We start from the raw sequence: 25,691 nt of genomic DNA, 5'->3' as shown, positions 1-25,691 counted from the left end.
CTCACAAGTCCCTACCTCATGCTTCCAGGGGTCAATCGACCGCCAGCTAAGAGTTGTGTGCTTAGCTGATAGTGCGGCCTGGGCACTGTTGTTTTCTGACTTCAGCTAGATTGAAGAGGTACGTCCCGAGCGTCTGTTCACCAAGGAGATGCGGCTCAAACAGCGTCTGCTCTGGCATCCAGCGGTTGAGTATGAAATGCTCCTCCACCGGAAGCTATACCTAAGGTAGCAGCCCCGCCACGGTGGATGGGAGAACTTAGGCCAACAACCTACTGTTCTCAAAACCCAAAAACCGTTGCAGAAAATGAAAGATTACGAACTGATTCATCGGGAACAACTTTTAGCGCGAAACAACGGCCAAGAATTGGAACTTGGAATGTATTAACCCTAGCCCAGCAGAATAAACTGGCACAACTAGACAATGAGACATGCCGTATGAAGCTTGAGATCCTAGGACTGAGCGAAGTCCGTTGGCGAACTTTGGAGAACAACGATTGGCGTCGGGTCAAATTCTGCTATACTCAGTTGTCGTGGATAAGATCCCAAAAGGTGATGTCAAGATCCTCATGGGCGATTTCAACGCGAAGGTGGTTCGGACAACTCGGACTATGAGCACGTCATTGAAAGCCGGTGTCGAAGAAATGAGCGAAAACAGAGTTTTGTGGCAACAACGACGTGTGATCGCTCTTTCCCCATCTACCAGTCCGCAAAGTGACAGAGGTGTTTCGTGATGGCGTCACTAGACCACCGGCGAGAATAATTTGGGTGATCTACGCACCAAAGCAGTGAATGGAAAACAGTGGGTAACAGATGACACCTGGAGGAAGGAACGCCAAAACCGCAATAGAGCGAGCGAAAACACGAGGAGCCAAAGCCGTAACCCGTCAGCGCTATTCGGCTCTCGAGAAGGAAGTGCAACGCTCATGTAGACGGGACAAAAGAGCGTGGGCGAACTCCCTAGTCGACGAAGGCGAGAAAGCCGCAAATACCGGCGACATCCGTCTCCTCTACAATGTTTCACGTCGCCTTAGTGGGACCAAAATGAATGCTACGATGCCCGTGAAAGACACGTCTGGACAGTTACTTAACGACCCGACTGATCAGTTGAAACGCTGGTTCGAGCTCTTTGGAAACCTTTTTCAAGTGCCGGCCACACCATCAACACCTCAGCATGATCCGCCTAGGATTCGACGCATTACCCGAGTCAACACCGAAGCTCCATCAGTGCAGGACATTGAAACAGCCATCCGTAGCATTAAATCAAACAGGCGTCGGGAAACCGCGACATTTCCGGCCGACTGGATGCAAGGCGTCTTAGTAAAGGTACCCAAAAGGGTGACCTGAATGTATGCGATAATTGGCGGGGCATCATGTTACTGTGTATCGTTCTCAAAGTCCTCTGCAAAGTTACACCTTGTAACCGGTGGTTCCATTTGTTACTTGTCGGCTCCACCGCAAGGTAAATTTCTCCTCCTTCAAACCCACCGTGCACCATATGTTGCAAGACAGGCAAGAGTGACACTCTTGTTTTGTATTGAGCGTGAGTGCCGACCATATCTCAACACCAACATGTATCACCCAAGGAACTCACTTCCAGTGGTTTGAGCGCAAGCAAAACATTAAAGCTTGCCTTACGTCTATCATTGGCCCACAGATGTCGCATATCAGAAGGGTTGCCAACCTGGTAGAACACTCGGATTTCGTAATATTTCGTGTTCGTTCGTATCATTTTCATTACATTTCTCAGCTTTCGGCTCGAACTAATTAGTCTGTCCGCAAACCGCACTGGGAGTAGTAGTGCGCGCCGGGAGTTTAGAGCTAGTACAAATTGTGAGTTGTTTAAGAATAAGGTGGTGAAAAGGTTTAATTCAATGCTTTACTCTCTTCATTAGGTGGCTCACGGTGCTCCATTTACCGTTATTATAAAATAAAATATACCATCAAAACCTGAAACGCCATTCTCTTTATTTGTCTATCCTACACCTCTGGACAAAATTTTAAAATCATCGTTGGGCGAAATTTTGAGTTACGCCCTTTTAAAGGGCCTAACCTCTAAAAAATCGAGTTTTCTATAGAATAACACCACATTTCATAACAGAATCATGAATTAAAGGCATCAATAACAGAAATTATCATGAACAACATTGAAATTTGGTAGTATGCATCCATATGAATATCGGTGGAGTGCATTTTGTATCAAAATTTATCATTACGTCAATATACGGTAGAAGTTCTTAGGGCCTATAGAAAGCAAACATTACATTGGTGTAATAAATTCAATTAAAAGTATATTGTATTGTATTGTGATTCCATATGTCAGAAGATGTTCATATTACTCTCCGTCAAGGCAATAGTATTTACATGCTCAGCACCAGCATTTCAAAAGAACGTAACTGATCTTTAAAATAATATCTTTTCTCATAGCTGAAGATCGTATCTCATCTTTCCCAGGACACCAACAACCACTATCGGAAATAATTGCTTTTCCTCCGTCCAGTAGTGGTTGTAGATTGCATCGGAGAGAAAAAGGTTTGGTTTCGGCCAGCAGTTTCGTCATTTTGAAATGTTAGCACCGATATATGAAGAGCGTACACTCTCTATACAGAAAATCTGCTTTTAAAAACAATAGTCAAATATGGGCAACCATAAATTAAGCAAAAGAAATATGTCAAAGCCAAACGTATAGAAAACTTAAACATTGAAAAGCCAAAAGACAAAAAGTCGAATCAGGCTTCAAATAATCACACATGAAAATTATTTCTTTTTTTTTTTAATTATGTAGGTAAGACCTTTTGTCCCTACTAATTTTATTTTTTTCGACCTAATATACATTACAAGAAAAATTATCGTGCAAAGTTATGCAAAAATGTAAATAGATATGCGCGGTCACATTTGATCGTTCCGTTGTCTTCTGCGTGGTCAATCATTCCGCATTTATTGTAGAAGACACGAACACGATATGATGTACTGGCGACGATCTATTAGCGATTTTGAACATTTTTGTGCAATAATCTACGGCGAAACGCGCAATATTGTCCTTGATTTTTTTTTTGCATTTTTACGTTTTGTTTTCTCAGCCTCAGCATTTCAAGAGCGCGTAACTACTTTCCAAAACAACACCTTCTTTCAAAGCTGTGGCGTGGCACTTCTAGACAAAAAGAATGCTCCTCTTTCGATGGCTTACATTAGAGGGGTGACATGCAATCTACATCCATAGAAGAAGAGCCGTATCATAAACCAGTTACGCCCTTCTGAAATGCTGAAGCTGAAATGATAAATTGTACAAATCTGGAGCAACATTTGAAAAGGACATACAAGCATTGGTAAACAATGTCTTCACACGTCGATCCTGAGCCTTCATCAACTTATTCACACAAACTAAGACAGTTTTTAGATAGAGCAAACATCGATCTTTCGGATAACGGTGTTCATTTGCATTAGGCTGCTGTTAGGCTCTCGTACCGATTTCGAAAAAAGGCACAAAACCTGTTGGGCCCTTTCAAATGTTGCTCCAGGAATAAAATAAACAATGAAAGACAGTAGGTCGTAGAAAAGTTAAATTAGCAGGGATTAAAGGTCTTACCTACATATTTTAAAAGAAAAAAGAATTTTCACCCAGAATAATATGTTTAATTATTTTTGCCTGTTCCGACTTTTTGCCTTTTGGCCTTTCGATATTTTGAATTTCTATTCTTATAACTTAAGATATGGGGCACACAGACATATTTATTTTTGTCTAATTTGTGATTGGTCATAATCAATATTTTTGACAAATTTTGACTATTGTTTTTAAGCCAGATTTATTGTACAGAGAGTGTACGCTCTTAATATATCGGTGCTAACATTTCGAAATGGCGAAACTGCTTACCGAAACCAAACCTTTATCTCTCCGATGCAATGTACAATTACTACTGGACGGAAGAAATGCAATTCTTTCCTATAGTGGTTGTTGGTGTCCTGGGAAAGATGAGATTCGGTCTGCTATGGGAAAAGATATTGAAGATCAGTTACGTCCTTTTAAAATGTTGGTCCTGAGCATGTAAATACTATCGCCTTGACGGAGAGTAATATGAACATCTTCTGACATATGGAATCACAATACAATATACTTTTAATTGAATTTATTACACTAATGTAATGTTTGCTTTCTATCGGCCCTAAGAACTTCTACCGTATATTGACGTAATGATAAATTTTGATACAAAATGCACTCCACTGATATTCATATGGATGCATACTACCAAATTTCAATGTTGTTCATGATAATTTCTGTTATTGATGCCTTTCATTCATGATTCTGTTATGAAATGTGGTGTTATTCTATAGAAAACTCGATTTTTTAGAGGTTAGGCCCTTTAAAAGGGCGTAACTCAAAATTTCGCCCAACGATGATTTTAAAATTTTGTCCAGAGGTGTAGGATAGATAAATAAAGAGAATGGCGTTTCAGGTTTTGGTGGTATATTTTATTTTATAATAACGGTAAATGGAGCACCGTGGGCTAGGCTAAAGTCAGATCACAAAAGTGATAGAGTAGAAGAAATAGGTGTGATACAGGTGGTCATTAGGGTTAGTGATACAAAGGTGCTATTGTTTGTAGATTATTCAACATTTGTTCTCCCATTGTTAGTTGTTCTTTTGTATAGCCAAATCCACGTGTGTAAAAAAATCACCAGAAAGTTAGTGTGTTAAACTACGGAGGAAAAGGTAATTGTAGTGCAGAACCACGCTATTGTACCATCCAGAATAAATCCGTGACGTCACAATTGTTTTAATGAATGGGGTAGGTCCGATACGTGGGCCTTTTTCTCTTCTTCCACATCGCTTGGCGGAGCAAGCGGTGATCATTTCATCCACAGATCAGCATTGGCCGCTCCTACCTCCCGCGCACGGATAAACGAATCTCCCACGATTGTTACGGACGGACAGATCGACGAAAGGCCCAGTTGTCACGAGCACCGACCGCCCGCCGGCCCACAAAACCGGCCATTTTGTGAACGCCGTATTCATCACCCTCGGCGTCGGTCATTGTGCACGGCCGCCATCGTTGGCCATTGTTCGCTGGCCACTATCTGCGCCTGTGAATGCGTGGATCCGCCATTGCTCCTTGCCATCACGCCATCTCGATCATCGGACATCCTTCTTCGAGTCAAACGCCGGTCAGAGACCCACTGGTGCGATAGGAAGCGACGCCTAAACGTTACGATATTCCCGGAGACCCTCCGGTACTGAAGAGTGCCCAGCATCCTCTCCAAGCGCTGGGGGCATCGCCCAGCCCGGTTCACGGCGGGACAGCCGTCAAATACCCTGCGGAACCGCATCGTTCGCTCCATCGCTACACCGGTGACGTCTGGCCAGCCCGCTAGACCCTGAAGCACCGCCCGGTACTACCACCGGTTCCCCGAAGCACCTCCCGGTACCACCGCCGGCCCCCGATGTTCAGCTCACCACCGTGGCGTCAACCACCACCGTTCAAATGCAGCAAACCGCAAGTACCCTACCCCACAAGTGTTGTGACGTCACATTAAGCCAATTCATTAAGCCAATTTTGGCCATAATAAACTAGAATGTTAAGATGAAAATTTGAGGTGTCAGAGCATATTACTCGAAGATCTAAGCCCGGATTAGACTTTTCCGCCGCTTCCTTTTTGCTTTTCGTTGCGGACTCGCAAAGGAGTCGTCAAACCTCGCCCATTGTGGTTGAAACTGATTTATTAGTTCGTGCAGCTTTTGAGTCCCCCTAGATACGACACTGGTTGTCAGCTTTTCACCTTGTAGCACTGTAGGGCACGTGTCGCGCAACACACGTGCGTGTGTAGCTCCTGCTGCAGGTAAGTACCACCGTGATTGTGTGGGTGTTGAGAAAATACGGTAAACGACCCTATAATAATGTCCCTTCCCTAGCCACGGTGAGCTAGTAGGTAACAACCTACTTTACCGGATACAGGAGCAGGATTAAGTCCCAGACGATCATGTGTGGGCCTTATTGTCACGCTCCTTATCATTTTGGAGCAAACGAATGAATTCCAAGAGTCTCTCTACCTGGTGTTTTTTGATTACGAAAAAGCTTTCGACCGTCTCAATCACGAAAACATGTGGGAAGCCCTCAGGCGCGAGGGTCTCCCTGAGAAAATCATCGGCCTCATTGAAGCACTGAACAGGGCATTTCTGTGCACAACGGTGTTTTATTCGATCCCATCCGGGTCGTTGCTGGAATGAGGCAAGGATGTTTACTATCACCGCTATTATTCCTCATCGTAATCGATGAGATCCGGGTAGGTGCGATTGACTGTGAATCAGATCGTGGATTGCTGTGGCAGCCTTTTACCATGGAGTACCTAAATGACTTCGGATTGGCTGATGACGTTGCTCTTTTAACTCGACGGCGCTCTGACATGCAGAGTAAGCTCGCTGATCTTGTCGATTGCTCCTCGGCAGCAGGTCTCACCATCAACGTCAACAAGACCAAATCGTTGGATGTAAACACGGTCAACCCTTCCAGCTTCACGGTAGCTGGGCAAGCAATTGAGAATATTGAATTCCAATATCTTGGTAGCCAAATGGCGGCACCAAGATCGACGCAGGTTTACGGATCAGAATGGCGAGGGCTGCCTTTGCGAGTTTAAGAAATGTGTGGAAAAACAATCTGATTAGTCGACGCACCAAAATTCGAATTTTCAACACGAACGTGAAATCTGTGCTGTTGTACGCCAGTGAAACTAGGTGTGTATCAGCGGAGAACACTCAACGGCTGTTAATTGTATCTCCAACGTGGAATTCCATCGTCGATGTCATCGAAAGCCGATAGCGACAGAAATTCGGGAGTGAAAGTGGTGGTAGGTCGACCACACTCTATGCAAGGGCGGGAACAAAATCTGCGAACAAGCGTTAGATCGGAACCCATCAGGACATCGCAGCAGAGGCAGACGTAGAGGCTCATAGCGGCGCAGCATCAACAAGGAAATAAAAAAAGTCGACCGAAATTTGACCTGGCCACAGCGATGGCTGGCAATCGCCCAGGATGGAGATCTTCCAATTCGGCCCTCTGCACCACCATGGGTACTCAGGACTGCAAGTATTTGTATTTGTATTTGCTTATATCATCTGACCTTTGTAGTCTTAATGAATGTAGTGGGATGGGGAAAAGTTTCCTTGAGCCAGCCACATTATGCCAAGAACAAGAAAGCGTAAAAACACTATATCTGTTAGGAGGCGCAACTTTCTCGGAAACGAAGAAACCTCTCGATAGCAGCTTACGATTACAGCAGCTTCGAGACTGCAACGAATTATCAATTTATACTACTTGTTTTGGTTCTCCCTTGTAGTTATAAGTATACGAAGTGGAGAACCCTTGCATATAGTGGTGCTGAGGGAGCTGTATCGGAGAGTAATCGTTTTTCGATTTAGTTTCCGTATGAGTGACTTTTCGGGTATTGGTTTCGCAAATCACTTTTTCGACTTTCGCAAGTGAGTCGTGAGAATTTACTACATTCTCATCAGCTAATATTTCGATCTTTGAATACAAATCCAACTGTATAACTGTTGGCTGTGCAGAACTGCGCTACCTGCAACGCTAGCTGTTCCGTACCATGGAAAGTCTCGTCTAGCTCGCAGGTAATTATTTCCAGTTCTTCACCGTCGACGACTGCTGATTTATAGTGAGATGGAATTTTTGACTGGACCATTTGATGAGAAAGGCAATGGTGATCTTGGTATTGGCCATCGAACTGCACAGGCAAACTGCAGGTGAACTCAACCGAATTTTGCTTGTCCGGCATTGAATCGTCGACTTCTTCCCGGTCACACTTGAGCACTTTCGCATCCATCTTTGTTTTATAACGTACGTCGATTTGCTCACGATGTCGTTCATACTCCTGCTGTATCCGATGACTCTCCTCTTCATAATGTGCTATTCGAAGACGATACTGTTCCTCCAATGTTTTAAGACGCTGTTGTAGCCTGTCCTTACGGGTATTACTTCTACCGGATGCCATATCTACCTCGACTCAGGTATGGTATGATTCTCGAAGTTTGTTAGGGAGCGCAACTTTCTCGGAAACGAAGAAACCTCTCGATAGCAGCTTACGATTACAGCAGCTTCGAGACTGCAACGAATTTCAATTTATTTCACTGATTCATTAGAACTATTCATGAAAACTTACATCATAGTCTCATAACTAGGTTTCTCGAGACGCGACTCTCCTAACGGTCGAAATCGGTATTTACAATCACTAGCTACATCTGATCATGCAGCGGAAAAAATCTGACTGCTTACAAATTGAATGCTATTAAAAACTAAGGAGAACTCGGAACTCACTAGACTTTACACTGAAGGAAATTACACAAGCTTTAATTTCCAACAATATCATTTCTCAAATGTAACAATAAATGAATCTTAAAAACTGGTCAAACATAGAAACGACAAACATTTTGTGTTGATACTTAATTAACTAGAACAAAACTCATTTAAAAGCTAATATCTGGCAGTACGACGTTCAGCAAATTTCTTGGTGTGAGGACCGCTCGATGGACGTAATGGTGACGATGTACAACCGAGAAAAAACAACAGGTATAGCACAAGACAAAAACGGTAAATCTATTGGACAGAGACTCACCCGCTCGGTTATCACTGAGTTCCGGATCATCCAGGTCATGGCAGAGTGCGGTTGCTCAGCAATCTTTGTTTGAAGGCTAAGGCAGAGGAGTTGAAATCGAAAAACTCGTAGACATCGTTGAAGCTGCTCGACATGAATCGTATGCGATCATGCAAACCGTACACGGTATTTCTGTGATCCATCCGTAGGAATTCGCGTTGTCTGAGGGTTCGTTCTGGAGCAAAGACGTTTAGTTGAGACAGAATGGCTGGAGATTCGGTCTCTCCTAGTAAAATCTTAGCGACAAATACAGCTTGCGCAGTTTTTCTCCTGTGGCTCAGCGTTTGTATTCCCAAAAGGTTACAGCGATCTTCGTATCGAGGTAAGTTGAGCGGCAGTCCATGGCAGTCCACGTAGAGCGTATCTGATGAATTTCTTCTGAACCTTACTACTACATTTGATTCGAGTATCGATCGTACTAAGGCAGAGTAAAGCGAACGAAGGCAAAAGGGATCGCGGAATTCCCTTGCAATCTTGAAGATAAAGCCCAATTGCCGATTAGCTCTGCGGATAATGTCATCATGGTGGCAGTGAAACGTGAGTGCTGTGTCTAGCGTAACACCAAGATCACAGACTTCAGAAACGCGTGCGAGGACCTTGTTAGCGATGGTGTAGCGGTAAGTAATTGGAAGCAGTTTGCGATGAAATGACATAATACAGCATTTTTGGACACACAGAGTCAACAAGTTTTTCGAGCACCATTCGACGAGGCGGTTAACCAGACATTGAAGAGCCAAGCAATCTAGAATACTTTTAATGGTCATGTACAACTTAACATCGTCCGCAAAAAAGAGGCGACAACCTGGTGGAAGCGCACTGGTTAGGTCGTTGATGAATATCGTGAATAGCAGCGGGCCGAGGTTACTTCCTTGTGGCACACCGGAAGTATTCGTGAAGACTCTAGATTTATCTGTTCCAATTTTCACTACGAGATGACGATCTACTAGGTATAGGGTGACCATATGGGAAACAAGCGAAGGAGGACATTTAGACACAAATTCGGTTGAAAAAGGAGGACATTTGTACAAAAAGGAGGACACTTATTAAAGCAGCAGTAAATACAAAACATATTTTCCACTAAAAAGTCATTTTTTTGTATTTGTCTTATAATGCATTTAACTGTTTAGCATTTCTTCAAGAGTATCTAGATTATTCAATAAGTTGAATCGGTCGGGTCAGAAAATTGATTGAAATCTCAAATGAAATCATTTCTAGTAAACCTACTGCAACTATTTTTAAAATGCATTTAAACTCTGTATGTCCTTTTTCGAACTGTCGTTCTATTATATTCAGTAATGATAGATCAATAAAAATTAAAATTGTGTATGCATTTATTTGATAAGCAAATAAAAATATAGGAGCGCAATAAAATTGTGTTATTTTCATAAAAATAATCTCTTCGAATAGGAAAATAGGGAAATAGCTTTATTTTAATCGTATAACTACCCAATTATTTGTTTTCCACTGTATAACAGTCGAATTTAAGCAACACACGTTGAATAGCAAGTAAGCAATCTAAAACCATAACAATCATAAACAAATTCACAGCTGTTATTAAACCATCTTATAGTCTAGTAGTCTTATAGTCCTGGAATGAAGAACTTCTCACTTGGGATACTTCTACTGTACTCTATTCCAACTTCTGGAAATTTGCCAGATAATTGATTACTATAATTTTATTAGATGTTAAAAAGGAGGACATTTCCGAGGGAAAGGAGGACATTTGAATTTTGATCAAAAAGGAGGACATGTCCTCCTTTAGGATACCATATGGTCACCCTAATCAGGCGGGAGATAGAAAACTCCTATGCTAACTACGGAATCAGCAAGTTTGAGCCTAACCCAAATACTGGATGCAACGGGAGATGGATCAACGCAGCTATTTATTGCAGTAGCAACAGCAATCAAAACACCACCGCCACGAGATTTACGACTATTCAAGGTGTTACGGTCGTTCCTGTACACAGAGTACGCGTTACCAAATAACTGAGATGAACAAATTTGGTCGTTGAGCCAGGTTTCCGTTAAGACTATCACGTCATAGCCAGAATCTGATATGGCGAGATAGACGTCATCAATTTTAGTCCGCAGTTCACGTACATTAATAAGTATAGGCAGCCAATCTCTAAACATTCATCTAGATCGCATAAAATAGGCGGTGTCCAAAATAACAAGTTTTTCACGGTTCATATATTTTGGTCATCTTATGAACAACATGGATATGCTGTGTGATTGCTTACTGTCAGACGTGTTTTGTGGAACTGGCGATATTAAATAGCAAATTTTGCTCGATTTTAGCACGAAGTAAACCTATAATAAATTACTAAATCAACTATCTGTTAATCGAAGAAATTTGATTATTTGCAATAAAAAAACACTATTCCCGTGGTTTAACAGTATATGTATGGCCAAACTTTAAAAAAGACTGTTCAATTTATGATTACATGAGGGTGTCCAAAACATATATTCGGTGTTCTAATTACATTTGTTACAGGCGATTGAAAATTGTGATTTTATCAACATAGGCTGTTTTCGTTAAGGTGTTTGTCACCAGAAACGCAAAGTAAAGTCATATTGTAAGCGTAAGCATATCCATTCATTTGAATCACAAGTGATCAATCCCTATGGAAGCAACCTTCTAAAAATAAATAAACAATCATACCATACCATGTGATTCTCGCATTTACAAATTCCAATTAGAAAACATATCCTTTTTCTTGGTATGTTTTTGCCGCCTGTTACATCAAATGCGCCAAAAACATGCTGCCGATGCGCGCGCACTAGTTTTCATATGTCTGCCTGCCTGCCTGCCCACCAGCCCAACCGAGCACCATTCAGAACCGTATCTTTGTAGATTGGGTCTGGGTAAACTACTCCAGTGTTTCTCAAATTTGCTGGTTGTACGGTGCATGAAATGGGAGAAGAAGATTTTGAACAGCTCGGTATCAGGTATCAGGTATCAGTAGGTCGGCTCTAGAGGCACGTTCTCCTCCATTTGGGAAATTTGTGCCATCGCCATGAACACGAGCCTATTCATCATTTACCTGACGGAGAAGGGAAGGAAAAAGGATAGGAGATGGGAAAGGACAGGTAAGGGAATAGGATCGTCATACTCGCAAAAGCGTACCACAATGGGTTCACATAGCGTCCTGAAAAGGACACTGTAATAACGCATAAGCGTGCCACAATGGGTGCGAACAGCGCCCTGAGAAGGGCACTGTGATAATGCATAAAGCGTAAAGAGAGCCTATAGCTCTTTACCACAGCGGGTCAAGAACAACAGAACGTCCTGAAGATTCAGGTTTCTGAAGTCAGTTTCACTAAATAAGTGTTTCCCGAGTACTCGGAAACGCAATTGCGCAAAAGCTGGACAGTTACATATTAAATGATACGAAGTTCCATAATCGGATTCACAGCTATCACATGCAAATGAATCAGCTTGCTGAATATTCGCCATGTGATAACTGAGTCGGCAGTGGCCAGTCAATGCTTTGACCAGCATGCTGCAATTCTGCTTTGACAGATTTGTTAGATACTTTGCCACCCCTGGAGATGGCTCAGTACAATACAATTTTGTTTGACGACATGACTCCAAACTATTCCAGTATTGTTTGTGCTGAGTGGCAGCCCAGGTGTCAATCTGAAGCTTCACCCAACACTTGGATACCGGAATAGCTGGCTCAGCCCAGCCAGCAATTTGGTTGCTATATCGAAATTGCAACTGGAATTTCCAACTGGAATTGCAACTGGAAAATAGGCCAACAATTCTATCATTCATGCCACCACCAAGTATACCTGTGCCAACCTACCGGTCAATGCCCGTGCCACACAAGTCACTTGGACCAATCCTCGTCAAGATCATCCTGCATATCAAGCCCCACACAATTTTAATACAGTTGCTAAAATGATGAACTCTGTTGCAACACAAACCCCGCCGACCATCAATCTGCATCCAAACAGTTTTGAATACATTCACCGTGATAATATTGCAAAGATATCAACGAACTCGCCTACCAACACAACTGGTTCCGCCCAACTACATCAGCTGCTTCCGCTGCCTGCGCAAGTTAGTAGATTACGTAACGTCGATAGTAATAACGTAGTTTATAAGGATAGACAGGAAAGTGTTGTATCCCATATGTTATCAATTGCAAATCGAGAGGAACCTAGGAAATGGTTCCATGTTTCACCGTTCCAACCCCATGAAACTGCTGAAAATCTTTCCCGTTTTGTGTCTATGAGAACGAATTGTAATATTGATCAAGTAATATGCCAGAAACTAGTAAGCGAGAATCGTATGAATGGGCCACCTCTCACATTTGTGTCCTTTAAGTTAAGTGTTCCCGATGATGTAATTCCCTCTTTAAGTTCAACAAACTTTTGGCCCGAAGGGATAGTTATCAAACCTTTTTTATACCAACGCCCTCTAGCCAAACGATTTTCGGGTCATTATCTGCCAACCAACGCTCTCCGCAGTCCTATCTCCAGGTTAGCCGTCCAGAGGTCACAGACATCTCCTTCCGTACATCAAATGCAAGATCGTTATCAGTTCACAGCACCATCGACTACCAGAACAAACATAACGCAATCAAACAGCCAACTTCAAACTCTAGTCTAAAAACTTCTGATGGACTTAGTGTTTTCTATCAGAATGTAAGAGGACTTCGAACTAAAATAGATTCGTTTCTCGTTGCTACCACGTCCTCAGAATATGACATCATAATGTTAACTGAGACATGGTTGGATGATGTCATTACTGATCGCCAATTGTTCGGTCATGAATATACGGTGTTTCGTTGTGACCGATCGATACGTAATAGTTCTAAACAATCAGGTGGAGGGGTACTTATTGCTGTTCATCGTCGACATAATGCTTCACTTGTGTTTACCACTGACCGTGTTCACGTTGAACAGTTATGGGTCAAAGTATCGTTGTCTAGTAAAACTTTGTATCTATGTTGTTTTTACCTACCGCCAGATTTAAAACGCGACATGAACATCTTGAGTTCTCATTTGTCGTCAATAGAGCAGGTGAATGCTTCTCTCAAAGAACAAGATTTACTTCTAATTTGTGGTGATTACAACCTCTCATGTATCGATTGGGAATATGATAAAATTGAATCAGACTCGTTTATTGCAAGGCCAATCGAACTCAACAATTCCATACCAACGTATGCTAGTCATCTGACAGACAGTTTTGAGAGTTTGAACCTATACCAAAAGAATGAACATCGTAATTGTTATGGCAGGATTCTAGACTTGATTTTAACGAATGATAATGCTAGGAACACAACTTCTGTTAATCGTGCATATCCGCTTGTAGCTGAAGATAAACACCACCCATCTTTGGATATAACACTTGATGCTGTAAATTTAGAATACCTACCAGATCCCTTTGACCCTACTGAATTAAATTTCAACAAGATCAACTTTGAAATATTAGCTGAACGCCTCGGCAACGTCGATTGGTCAGAAACAATTTGTTCTACAAGTGTTAATGCCGCTGTCCAGTTATACTCGAGCAAAATCACTGATATTCTGGAAGACACTGTTCCCAAATGCGTTCGTAAGCCCAGTCTTCCATGGTTCACTCCTAAACTGCTTCGTCTAAAATCTCGAAGGAATGCTGCCTTGAGAGAACTTCGGAAAAACAAATGCTTTGTTTCTCGCAGGCGGTTTCACGCCATTAGTAACAGATACAGAAAGGAAAATAATCGTCAATATCAACGTTACATTCGTCGTTCAGAAGAAAGTCTTCGACGGAATCCCAAACATTTTTGGAATTTTGTCAACAACAAGCGAAAGGACAATGGGCTCCCAGTTTCCATGCACTACAACACCCTTGAAGCCAGAAATACCAAAGAAAAATGCAACTTGTTTGCAAAACGTTTTGCCTCGGTCTTTACCTCCGACAGTTTATCAGAAAGTGATGTAAATTCGGCAATTATTGATGTCCCTGCTGACATTGCATGCCTCTACAATTTACAAATTAGCGACGAAGACATCGTTAGGGCTTCTAAGAGACTGAAACCTAGTTCCTCGCCAGGTCCAGATGGTATCCCAACTTGTATTTTGAAGAGATGTATCCAGCAGCTGCTACTACCGCTCCGTCACATTTTTAACCTTTCGATTTCTTCTGGTACGTTCCCTGATCAGTGGAAGTCATCGTTTATGTTTCCCGTTTACAAAAAGGGTGATCGTCAAGATATCGCTAATTATCGAGGTATAACTTCGCTTTGTTCAGCCTCGAAATTATTTGAAGTAGTTGTGAATGAATTGCTTCTGCACAATTTCAAAAACTACATCAGTACCAAACAACATGGTTTTTTTCCAGGACGATCTGTTACCACAAATCTGGTTGAGTTTACTTCGTTTGTTCTACGCTCCATGGATGAAGGCGCACAAGTGGACGCTGTGTATACCGACCTCAAAGCCGCTTTTGACTGCCTTAACCATGATATACTGATAGCAAAACTAAGGAAGCTCGGTATAGGCGGCGTACTTTTAGAATGGTTCAGTTCTTATCTTCGAAACCGGGCTTTGAAAGTCAAAATAGGTTCCTGTTACTCATCATCATTCGCTTCTACTTCGGGTGTGCCTCAAGGCAGCAATCTAGGGCCCACGTTATTTTCATTGTTTTTCAATGATGTTACTAAAAAGATTCCGCCTTGCTGTCGATCGTTATACGCCGATGATCTAAAATTGTTTAACGTCATTCGCTCATCGGACGATGCAAAAAAACTACAACAGTATTTATCACATTTTGAAAATTGGTGTCATCGGAACAGAATGTCATTAAGCATAGATAAATGTCAGGTCATTACATTTTCACGTAAACGGAGGTCAGTTTTTGCCGCATATAAACTAAACGATATTTCTTTAAAGCATGTTTCTTCCGTCACTGATTTAGGAGTAATTCTTGACACTAAATTGAATTTTGTTGAGCACATGACATCAACTATTTGTAAGGCCAACCGTCAGCTTGGGTTCATTACTAAAGTGTGTAAGTCTTTCCGAGATCCATACTGTTTCCGTTCATTGTATTGCTCGTTGGTTCGTTCTATTCTGGAATTTTCTTGTGTTGTCTGGTCCCCTAGCTACGTCACATGGAATTTACGTGTGGAATCCGTTCAACGTCGATTCATTCGTCGTGCCCTTGCCCATCTTCCTTGGAATGATCCGATTGCTCTACCTCCGTATGCGAACCGATGTTTACTTTTGAACCTTGAGACGCTTTCGACACGACGTACTAAAGCTGAGGCCTTATTTGCAGCCAAGGTTATATTAGGTGATATTGATTCCCCCAGCCTTCTAGGCAATTTAAATTTTTCGGCTCCCTCTCGTACGCTTCGATCCTCATGTTTCTTTGACCTGTCGTTCAGGAAGACCAACTATGGAAAATATGAACCTATCCGTAGAATATGTGCCTCATTTAACAAATATTCCAGTTACTTTGATTTTACATGTTCTAGTTCATTGTTTAAAAATAGAGTTGATAAGGTTAGGGTTAGTTAGTATTAGTATTAGTATTAGTATTAGTATGTTCAATTAGACATATAGTTGTCCGTTGAATGTTTGTATTTTGTTGTTTTGTTTTGTCAAAAGATACAGGTTTTTTAATCAGCTTTGCTGGTTTTTCCTGTCTTAAAAGAATCAAATACAGCAAAAAAAAAAAAAAAAAAAAAAAAAAAAAGAATAGTCACACATATATAGCACCAAAGAAATTGTATTCAATGCACGAAACAGGCATATACATACTAAAGTGGAGGCCATATCGAAACATATATACGATTACTGCGATTTCGTCCAACATAATTTACGATTTCTCGAAAAATTTCTACGATTTCGCCGATTTTATCCGTCTAAATATACGATTATGCATGATCTTATTACGATTGATAGTACCAATATACGACTCAAGATTTTCAAATAAAAAAAAATGGTGTTCAGTGGGAATCGAACTTAGGTCCTTTGATTGAGAACTGCGCGTTATCTCTATTGGCTATATTGCCAAGTTGAAAATAGAGAGTTCAAAGTGAATGGCATGAAACGAATGAAAATTAGCATGATACGGTGCGAGACTTGTGGTGGGAGCGTTGTTGCATTGAGTGGCACCAAAAGTGGTGCCGTGCAAGAGGTCCGGAATTTACATCGGTGTTGGGATCTATACATCACTTATTGTAAGTCATCTGCTAGTATGAAAACGAAAACCTATAAATTTGATTGAAATTATTGCTACCATGGTTAGAATGTGTCAACAACAACAAAAATACAAATTTGTGATGAATATCAATTTTTCTTTTTCTCCATCATGCAAATATGTAAACAAAACCATATACGATTTCCGAGATTAAGATTCGACTATTAAAAGTGCAGTAACAATCATATGCGACTGTAAAAATGAATATACGATTTCTACGATTTCATTCACTTCGTATACGACGCAAGTGTGACGCAAACGATCAATATACAACATTGTTATAGTTGTAAACGATTTCACCGATTTTCATCATACCTTTAGGTAGCAAGCTCGATTTCGCAGATTCATATACGATGTGAAGCGACGATTTCCACGATTCAACGAAATCATATATACGATGCTAGCGAACTTGCAGCTTGACACTAAGAATGTATGTTTTTTCACGATTCTATCCGATTCTGTGCGATCCTACCGATAGTATCTCGCACCTTTTATGATCGGAGGTGACTATATTAAACAAAATCGCAATTGAAATTTAATTTGGCATGAAATGCGATTATTCGCAATCATTGTCAACAAATATACATATTAATATACAATTCTGATTCAATATATGAAAATATACGATTTTTTCCACACAATGATTTACGATATGTGGTTGGCTGGGAGGGCCAATGAAGTCATGTGATGCTCCAGTGCGAGCTAACTCATCAGCCAATTCATTTCCAGCGATGGAAGAATGGCCAGGTACCCATAGAAGGTGAACAGCGTTTGCTGAATTCAGCTCCTCAATTTGAGTTCGACAAGCGATAACTATCTTCGACCTGGAGTTGGCCGAAGCAAGTGCTTTAATAGCAGCCTGGCTATCTGAACAGAAGTATATTACTTTGCCCATTACGTGCTGCTGAAGTGCTGATTGCACTCCGCACATAAGAGCAAAGATTTCGGCCTGAAAAACGGTGCAGTGTCTGCCAAGTGAATAAGACTGATACAGCCTTAGCTCACGAGAATAAACACCAGCACCTGCTCGACCTTCTAGAAGGGAGCCATCAGTGTAACATACGATGCCGTCTGAAATACTTCTCTCCAGATAACCAGATGTCCACTCTTCCCGGGAAGGGAATTTCGTGGAAAATGTCCTATATGGAAAATTACAAGCAATTGTAAGATCACTTGGAGCAAGGACAACTTTGTCCCAATTCACCAAAAGTGGAAACAACGAGGTGTGTGTTGAACTGCGGTTCACAGGAGTTTCCTCTAGTAAACCGAGTACCCATAGACGGTAAGTGCAAGAAAGTGCTTCTTGTTTGAGATGAATGTGTAGTGGGACAACGTCAAAGAGAACTTCGAGCGCTGCCGTGGGAGTTGAAGAGAACGCTCCAGACATCGCCATAAAGCACATCCTTTGGAGATGGCCTAACTTTGATTGGACCGTTCTCACTTCGCCCTTTTGCCACCACACAAGACATCCATAGGCCAATATTGGCCGAACAACAGTTGTGTAGATCCATTTGATATACTTGGGTTTTAGACCCCAAGTTGTACCAAAGGTTCACCGGCATTGCCCGAAGGCCATACAAGCTTTCTTGATTCTGAACTCAACATGAGGTGTCCAGGAAAGCTTGGAATCAAGAATGACTCCAACGTACTTTACCTGTTCAGTCACATTGATTTCAGAATCAAAGAGACGTAAAGTTCGAACACCATTACGGTTTCGCTTTTCCGTGAAAAGAACAATAGATGTTTTACTCGGATTTACCGAAAGGCCATATTGGCGACACCAACCCTCAACTACCTGAAGAGCGTTTTGCATCAGGTCGAAAAGGGTGCTGATGCACATACCGACTAACAATGTTAGGTAGTCGTCGGCAAAACCATAAGTAGGAAAACCGCTATTATTGATATGTCCGCTAGTTTTCATATGTCTGCCTGCCTGCCTGCCCACCAGCCCAACCGAGCACCATTCAGAACCGTATCTTTGTAGATTGGGTCTGGGTAAACTACTCCAGTGTTTCTCAAATTTGCTGGTTGTACGGTGCATGAAATGGGAGAAGAAGATTTTGAACAGCTCGGTATAGTGGCCAATATCAAATTTCAATAGTATCACTTTCTTTTTGGCAAAGAAAATTCGCAATTCGCTACTGTGAAAGTGCCCATAGAGGTTGATAAGCAGTCTTTGTCTCAGTTGGAGCGAAATGCAAAAAAGGAAAAAGGAGCAATTATAAATGTCTATGTAAGCATTTGGATAAAAAATCCACAAAAGTTTGAAGAGGAAAATAGAATAAAGTCCAACATAAAATCATAAGCACTGAGTTACGTATTTCAAAGACCCGTCAACCAGAAATTGTTACTTCCTGCTCTACCTACTCCATCGTAGTCGCTTTATCGTTCAGTTCAGCACACACGAACACGCCACTACCCCTATGCAGCACACGGCTGGCTGTGTAGTGCAAGCTCCGAGGGTTGTTTTTCATATTCTCTCTTTTTACATCGACCCACACCGTCTCGAAAAAGGACATGCTTGTCTGGGCCAACTCCGTGTAATGCTTGGCTCCTGGTAGATTTTGCACCCTTAAAGAGTGTCCTTGTTATTTAAGGGAAATGGACGAAATGAGTAATCCTGGCGAAGCAGAAGGGAGCGGCGAGCGAGATGTCTTTGAAATGACCGCACAGCAGTATGCATGTATGTACCTAGTCCTTTGCAGCAGTCACTCACGATATGGGTATAAACTGTTGCTGATGCATTCATATTAGTCAATGAACGACAATGTCACGTGGATATGCTAGGATACGGAAAGTTTGTGGGGTGCATGTTGAAATTCGCTATGTGCAGCAATGCGTTTACTCATATTGCAATGATTTTCATATAAAATTGTCATATGGGTCATTCCATATGAAGTGGCCGAGAAAATGTGAAAACTTGCAATCGACCATCACGGATTTGAACCAAATTTGACTGAAACATTTTTTAAGATGGAAAAGTGTCGTGGGACAAAAAGTGAGAGCATCCAACCAGCTGGTAGGCAATTTTTCATTCTCCTAAATCTTTGTAATAATCTGGTGGATTGGTTGATGAAACTGCTTGCTTCCGTGCTGGGATCTCGTCCTTCCCAGCACCCTCGCTGTTTTTCAGCTCCTTAAGGGCCTTTTTAACCTCATCCATTGTTATTGCAAATGGCAGGCACTGGCGCAGTCTTGTGCCGCACACAATTGACAGTAGCATAAACCTCCGCACATCGTTCCTGTCCATACTTTCCTGTGCTTCAGCAATCACACTCTCTTCGTGCTGTCTTTTTTACTGCGCTCATGGATTCGTTTCCCTGCTACTCTTGCTACCCTGTACCGCTCACTGTAGAACCGAGTATCGGACACTAGCATTCGACTTCTGGCGGCATTCTTTTCGTTCGTCACTTGTTGGTACTCCTCGTCGAACCAACCATTACGTTGACGTCGCTGAGCGGTACCCATCACCTGATGCGCTGTTGTTGTCACCGCTTCATGGATAAACCCCAACGTTTTGATTGTTACAAGATAATGATCCGAGTCAATGTTCGGGCCTCTGTTGGACCTCACATCTATGACGTCTGAAAATTGTTGCTCTGGGTCAGACGGACCCCTGGCTTTCACCTGAATACCGGAAAGCTTGAGCGTGGACTCCCGGCTCTGCAGGGTCGGCTTACTTCGAGGGGCTAATCAAGGCTCAATGAATGGCAACATCAACTAGATAGTTTTAATCTTAATTTATTCAACTTACTTACAAATAGTCTGTGTGTGGGTGTGAGGGTCTGTTGATGGGGTGGCCGGCCGGCGTCGATGGTGGTGCTGCTACTAGTGGTGGGGGTGGCGAACGGGTTGTTGAAGCACGGGATATGGGTCTGGCGGTCGGTTTGAGGGGGGCTCAACCGGGATATGGGTCTGGCGGTCGGTTTGGTCAATCCACAATGAGCTGGGCAAGACCACGTCGTTGTGGGGGTCCAAGGTGTTCGCGGATGCCTCCAATGGCCCTTTACTAGCGGTTGATTGATTGATTTGTCTTTATTAGAGAGACTTTCAGCCCTTGGCTGGTTCGTCTCTTTCCTGAGAACTTTACTAGCGGAAATATCGTGCGTCCGACGTAATATGGTCACTGGGTCCTCTTCAAATAGGCAATCCGACCACGATGCCCGCCCTTAGACCAAGCGAGCTCGGCCTTTTGATGGGTTTGTTGCGCCCAAGGATTAATGGGTCCTATTAGCACAATGGGAGTACCAATTGGAGGTTAGCTTTTATGGGTTTCACAGAGAGAAATGTCGCAGGGTGAATTTATAGATTTCTGGCAATGAACATCATACCTGATTCGCTTGGTAGCTTATTTCACAGCTGCTGAAGACTTATTCCGGCAGACCTAATGATTTTACCGGGCGGATCTCTGATTTTTTTAGAGCTAATAGCAAACTTCTACTGACTTTGGCTATCACAGTAGGAAAGAGATCGATGCTTCTATCCAGATTTGCCAGTCATCTACCCTTTTGTGCGATATTCCCTTTCCTCTCCTTTTGACCGTCCTTTAGCTAGCTCGCGACAACCATTCGAAATGATCCCCTGCAGCAGATTTTAGTGTATTTTGTGTCGTGTTCGAAATGTGTTTTACAAATTTTGTTGTGAATCTTAATATAACATTTAGAATTTACTTTGTGTTGAATTATTTATTAATTTATTTATTATAGTGTGCATGCTCATAGTAACTATCCCTAGCTAGGCTTTTAACAAATTTAGGATAATATCCCAAGTAACAATTATACTTTTGTGGCAATCCTGAAGTAATTTCTAAGATAGAATCATAAAACTTAGCAATAAAGCTCTTTGTTCTGCAAATCTGAGATAAAATAGGTATAAAACATCCATAAGACTAATCTGGCCCACTCTTCAGGAGATCTTCAAAGCTGCTTTTGAAGACTGCTTTGAAACTAGTTGTATTTATGTACATGCGCTGATGATTGATTATAAGAACTCCATGAAACTTTAACAAGAATATCTTGAGGCATGTTGATCTTTTAGCTGTCTTTCTCAAAAGTGTCAACAGTGCATAATAAATGAAATCTTTTACCTAAGCATTATGCAGATGCAAACAAGTTTTGTTTCATGGATGAAATATAAATTGAACTGCGAAATAATTTTCATCAAATTGAAATGGCTAAAACATTTAAATTGCCTGACAGATCATTGATGACAGGGAATCGAAATTTTCCGTGCCATACCCACTTTTTCGTTGATATGCCACCCAAAACATACGAAAATTACAAAGCGCCTCAAAAATAATATCAATCATTAATATACGAAGACATAAATTTCCTTTAAAAACAAAAGGCTACGCCACTTTTTCAATTCTTTCCAAGCATGGCTGCCGTTCCAAGCGAACAAAACTCATGCAGTCGCCATCAATTGTTATTACCTTTAATCCAAACCCCCTCAAAACAATGATGGAACCAAGTCACCTTGCATGAACGCTACAGCCTTTATTGAAGATTGTTTTTACTAATTATGATCTTAAGGCAGATTTGTTCGTCTTAAATGAAACTTATTCGTTTTATACAAGAGTAACAGTCTTTGACAATTGTTTGTTTACGTTTTCGATGCTAGAAAGTTGTCTCTGTACATTTCGCGGTGTTTCGCGTCGAGATGTGCCAATTCTATTTTGTTTCCCTGTATTATTGCTATAAATAATGAAGTACAACTTACTACAATTACACTATTTGGCATGAGCTTGAGCAGAGTCACAGTAAGTACCCATTTCATTTTCGATTCGCATAGTTATGGCCTGTGTGAGAAACTGGTTGAAGGCAGGACGACAGCAGCCAGCTACTCGCATTTTTGATTGGCCGTAAAATCATTATTTCGTTGACATGATTACTTTTTAGCACAAGAATGGCTAAATTATCAGTGAGCAAACATGTTTATGTGTTTATATTTGCATGAGAACGCGGTTTTCCAACCAATTTGTTGCATTCATTATTTGGATTGAAAAATAGTTCGTTGTCTTATCATTATTTCGCATAGTTCTTGTTCCAGAGTAATGGCTCTAGCTCAAGAATAGAAGGCTTCAAGAAGTTTTTAAAGGAGGATTAGCCAGATCAAATGCACTTGAATAAACGAAGCATAAACTTTTAATAAAATATGTTGATGTTATGTGTTGAAAATAACTTTAAATACGCCTTAAAACTTATTATAAGATTTAATGCTCTCGTAAATTCAGTTGTTTTATGCGCGAATTTCAAAATTAACTTGAAGACGACTTAAAAACCGCAAACGAACGAAGATTGTTTTCTCTTGATAAAAACAACTATAAATGTTCCATGAATTAGTCATGCTGTGATAAAGCTCCCATAAAAATACTCAAATCTAAAAGGAATTAAAATTGTTACTTGGGATATTGGAAATAACAAGTATTTATAAGGAAACAACATGTAACATCAACAGTCAATTTGAATATTCTTTTCCTATTATTTTTACTCGGCATCATGATAAGGGATTTTATGATCCAACAATAACAAAATGTCGCCTGTCGACCAGCATATGGCCTATCTGGGAGCAAGTTTCCCCACTCGGTTATCGTCGGGTGTGTTTTCGGATATTCTTACGTGCAGAGTAGGTACTGCTGATTGCCATACCTCTAGCAGCAGCGAATGTCACTAGGTGCAAACCATTATTGTTGGCAACGTAATGAAGGCTATCCTTTCCAATGACTAGTCGTAAAAACTTTCTCTGCAGATCTGCGCATTTGTATTTCCGATGACTATTTTGACATCTTGCTTTGGGCACTATCCGTTGGCCTTATAAAGGCTAGGGGTTGCCTTCTTAGGTATAGTTGACGCGAGACAGCATTTCATACGTAGCCGCTGTATGCCAGAACAGACACTGTTTGAGCCGCACCTCCTTGGTGAACAGACACTCGGAACTTACCTCCTCTATCTAGCCGAAGTCAGAAGGAGAACTCTTAGCTGGCGGTCTTTGTCATCGATTGACCCGTGAAAGCATGAGGTAGGAACTTGTGAGGACCATAGCTATGTTGGACGCTCTCCTATTCAACTCACCGTTTTGCATCGATAGGCTACTATTTCACTTAAAAAATCAAATTTTTAAAGAAACTTCTGTAACTAATGCTGGTTAGGCCACAGCTACCGTTGGCTTGAGAAGAGCGGCTAATGAGAATCTGTATTAGGACCTCACATCTCAAGGGTTAGCACGCTTATCCTTGCTCTTTCGCGGATTCAGGGAAACACTTGGATTGCCTTTTCAATCTCCTGTTTATTTCACTCTGTGCACTTCTTCTCTATCTTTGCCTAGCTATCTACCATCTTCTCTCTATTTCACCCACTTTCTTATTCTAATCTGACCTTCTTTCGTCGGGGCCCTCTTTCTTCTGCTGCCATCATCTGCCGATCCTCTTCTTTCTCTCGTCCTTCTTCTTTTTCTTCTTCTTCTTCTTCAATGTCCTTTGCGGCCTTTGGCATCCGATCGAACCAGGACATCTGCGACCGCTGAAGCACGGGCCTCAGGTTGATCCTCGGCCTGGATTACCGAATGGCCGGATCTTAATCTTGAAACTCGTTGACCCCGGGAGTATGCTGAGGCCCTTAAGGGGACTCGCTTAGACCCCAAGCTGCTGGTCCAGCCTACGGCAGCTTCCGGGGTGGGCACAGAAGGCCTCTTTTGTCCCGGGTGCCAGGGCGTAACTGCGTCGGGGAGGTTTTCGGATGGATGGAAATTTAACTGGATATATTGTTTATTTTCAGATCCTGAGAAGATGGGCGATGGATTCCGGGCAGGTGGTGATGGCGGTGTGGCAGGAGGCTCGATTGCCGGACGTCCAGTGGTTGGACAACGGGCGGCCGGTGAGGGGCCGGCGGGCAGCCGGTTGGCGGCTGGTAGGTGGCCGGCGGGCGTCCGTTGAGATACCGGCGGGCAGCCAATGGGCGACCGGTGGGTGGCCGACGGGTGGCCGGTGGGTGGCCGGTGGGCGGCCGGTGGGTGGCCGGCGGGCAGCCGATGGGAGGCCGGTGGGTGGCCGGCGTGCGGCCGTTGAGACACCGGCGGACAGCCTATGGGCAGCCGGTGGGTGGCCGCGGGCAGCCTTAGAGATACTGGCAGGCAGCCAATGAGCAGCCGAAGAGTGGTCAACGGGTGGCCGTTGAGATACCGGCGGACAGCCTGTGGGCGGCCGGTGGGTGGTCGGTGAAGGAGGTTAGCTCCCCGCGAAAGTCCTTAGGCGTCGCTCGCGTCGTGCCGAGCCGTTCAAAGCCGTGATGGCCGGCCTCAGGTAGTGGGAGGCCGGCGTGGAGAGATTGCTGCTCGTGATCATTAGCGGTGGAACACCTCCGGGATCGGAGTAACGTCGGTGGTATGGTCCGCGGACTTCAGCCGCCGGAATAAGTTCCGTATTCGGAACGGTGACGGTGTTGGCAGTCTCAACTCACTCAAGGAAATTCCCCCTCCCCACCCCCCCCCCCCCCCCCCCCAGGGTTCGCAATGGCGATCGGTCGGTGACCGCGTGTTCTGGACGATGGTCACTGACCGTCGGCGGGTGATCCCAGATAATCGGATCACTCGCGCGGCTCCGCACAACTTATATCCTCTAGAAAACAAGCTACCGTGGCGTAGTAGAGGAAACACTTGGAAAACTCGCGAATTGTCGAAATCGGTGCGACCTTCCCGAAGAACACTATATTTAGCTTTACTTTTCTTGGCCTTGTCGATCGTAACGAGGTTGGCTATCGAATGACCCCGGTTGCTCGCTCGGTTCCCTTCACCACCTTCGATCACCCGATGTGTGCGTTTGCGATCGAATCCTTCCGCCAATCCA

General features: G+C 42.6%; 1 long non-coding RNA gene across 1 annotated transcript; it reads left to right on the top strand.

The window, feature by feature from the left end:
- The first annotated feature begins 4,497 nt into the window (after positions 1-4,497).
- Positions 4,498-4,900, top strand: LOC134285989 (uncharacterized). Its single transcript, XR_009996831.1, has 3 exons — positions 4,498-4,567; positions 4,629-4,705; positions 4,786-4,900. It is a non-coding gene; the product is annotated as an uncharacterized LOC134285989 (long non-coding RNA).
- Positions 4,901-25,691: the final 20,791 nt, after the last annotated feature.

This window comes from Aedes albopictus, chromosome 1, assembly GCF_035046485.1.
Source record: "Aedes albopictus strain Foshan chromosome 1, AalbF5, whole genome shotgun sequence".
Lineage (NCBI taxonomy): Eukaryota > Metazoa > Arthropoda > Insecta > Diptera > Culicidae > Aedes > Aedes albopictus.
The sequence above is the reverse complement of the archived record's forward strand: the minus strand, read 5'-3'. Positions and strand labels throughout refer to the sequence as shown.